Raw genomic sequence first — 2,127 nt, 5'->3', positions numbered from 1 at the left:
AAGAATGTCCACACCTTTATCTCAGCGGTTCTGCCAGGCGTCTGTGGCCGCTCCGATCCTTTCCCCACGTGGTCTCACCCAAGATGGCGGCTCCTGGAGCAGCTGAGCATCCTGGACTAGAAAGCAATAGATTTCTTGCTTCTGCCATAAATTCCCCCAGTTGTGAGCCTTCCAACCTTCTAAATATCCTTTATATGTGGTTCAGAGTTCTGGGACCAACCGTCCCCTGAACCTGCTTGGTCGGGTATTCTGTGTTGTTGGCGGAACTCTCTGCTATACATCCACCCGATCCGCCATCTTGTTTTTGTTTGTTCCCCCTCAAAAAAAATTTTTTTAAAATAGGCAATATGATGATAAGTACTATGAGACAATAGAATTTGGGAGGTTGAGAATGATGGTGATCATTCTTCTGATACTGGGTGCTCTGCATCTGACAGGGTAGTAACATCAAAATTCTGAAGAATGTGAGGCAATGAGTCCTACAACTTTATAAGGAAAGAGAAGTGCAGGTAGGGAAATCCCACACAAAAGACCTGAGGCTAAGAGATTACTTCGATTGCTCCCAGAAAGCAAAAAGTCTAAAGTAGCTAGTTGAGGTTTTAAAAGTATCTTAACAGTGTTTCATATACTTGATTATTTTTTTTCCGAGCTGAAGAACGAATTTATTTGTAAGCACAGAAAAAACAGCCACATGCATTAGTCAATTTGGTGGCCAGTTCTTTGGCCTTTGCCTTTTCCAGCTTGACGATGTGAGCCACGGACTTGAGGCCCAGATGTTGCCTCCCCAGTATCTCGTTGTATCTTCGTTTTAATGGATTCTGATGGCTTCCACAAATGTAGCCGCAGCTCCCTTGTCTTCTGAGTTCACCTGCGTGAATGCCACAGTGGTGTAGGCCTTCCTGTGGACCAGCCACCTCAGCAGGGCCTTCTCCTTGATGATGCAGTAGAGAATCCCCCATTTTATGACACAAGACTGACAGGAATACAAGAAGCTCGATCGGGTTCACGTCGTGTGCAATCGCTACCAGCTGGACTTTCTTGAATTCAAGCCGTGTGGTGACAGTATTGACCCCACAGTCAATACTTGGAGGACGGGGGCCTCTTGGTGGGGACATCCCCTTTGCCAACAACCTTCTTCTCAGCTTGGACTAGCAGCTTCCTCCTGCTTCATCTCCTGCCTGTACCTGTGAGCCAGCTGCAACTAACGGCTGAGTGGTTGTCGGCGTCCAAGGCCACGATGCGGGTGAGGTCCCTTTTGGGCTGGATATCCTGTCCATGCCAACGCTATTGGGCCTTTTCTCAAACAGGGATTTACCACCTTTTTGACCTGTTTCTCGACGATAGCAGGCGCTTGCTCCACCTTCTTCCCCTTGGCCTTCTTTCCTTTCAGCATCTTGGGTGGATGAATCATATATTATTTTATTACATTTTCTGATATTCAATTGATCTGAAAGTTTGGATTGGTATGATTCTATGGGAAAACTTTTGTAAAGACCATTAAGAAACTAGAATTTGACACTACAATTGTCTGTAGTGTCAAAAATAATTATATCAGTGCCCACAGAAATTGTTAACTGTAACGCAAACATGATTTTTTTTTTTGGGGGGGGAGCAGGAGTGGGCAGAGTTCAGTAAAGTAATAGGATACTTCAAATTTAGTGAATCGAAGGATAGTTGGTATCTCAAAAATAGGAGAAAATTAATGAATAATTTTTCATTTTAAAGCAAACCAAACAGATACTGTAAAATAGGTTGAAACTATCATTTGGTGCTCTTTCCATAAATATGCAGCTTTCTACTATCATTGTGTGGTTGTCAGCTTCCAGGCCATACCAGTAACTGCTCATAGTCTTTATCTGAAATTGTAAAAAGTTTGTTCCAGAGTGCTACAATTTTGGTCTCTTCTACCATTCTCCACAAAAAGGAACCAGCACTTCTTGGAGAGTAACTAATTCCATATTTGTTACAGAAGAGCTCAAAATGGGCCTAAGTAGGGTTGCCAGATTTAGCAAATAAAAAAATTAAGGACACCCAGTTAAATTCCATTTTCAGGTAAATAGCGTTTTGTTTTTTTTTTTTTTTCTTTTTTCTTTTAATATTTACCATGCAATATTTGGAATATACTTA

At 42.3% G+C, this 2,127-nt stretch overlaps 1 protein-coding gene and 1 pseudogene across 1 annotated transcript in view; one reads left to right on the top strand and one right to left on the bottom strand.

The window, feature by feature from the left end:
- The window catches only part of LRRC69 (leucine rich repeat containing 69), a 133,280-nt gene that overhangs the window by 129,716 nt on the left and 1,437 nt on the right, over window positions 1-2,127 (top strand). The gene's annotated exons all lie outside the window — the stretch shown is intronic.
- Window positions 663-1,911, bottom strand: LOC102811198 (annotated as a pseudogene).

Source organism: Chrysochloris asiatica, unplaced genomic scaffold (genome assembly GCF_000296735.1).
Source record: "Chrysochloris asiatica unplaced genomic scaffold, ChrAsi1.0 scaffold00031, whole genome shotgun sequence".
Classification (NCBI taxonomy): Eukaryota; Metazoa; Chordata; class Mammalia; order Afrosoricida; family Chrysochloridae; genus Chrysochloris; species Chrysochloris asiatica.
This window is presented reverse-complemented; position numbering and strand designations above follow the sequence as displayed.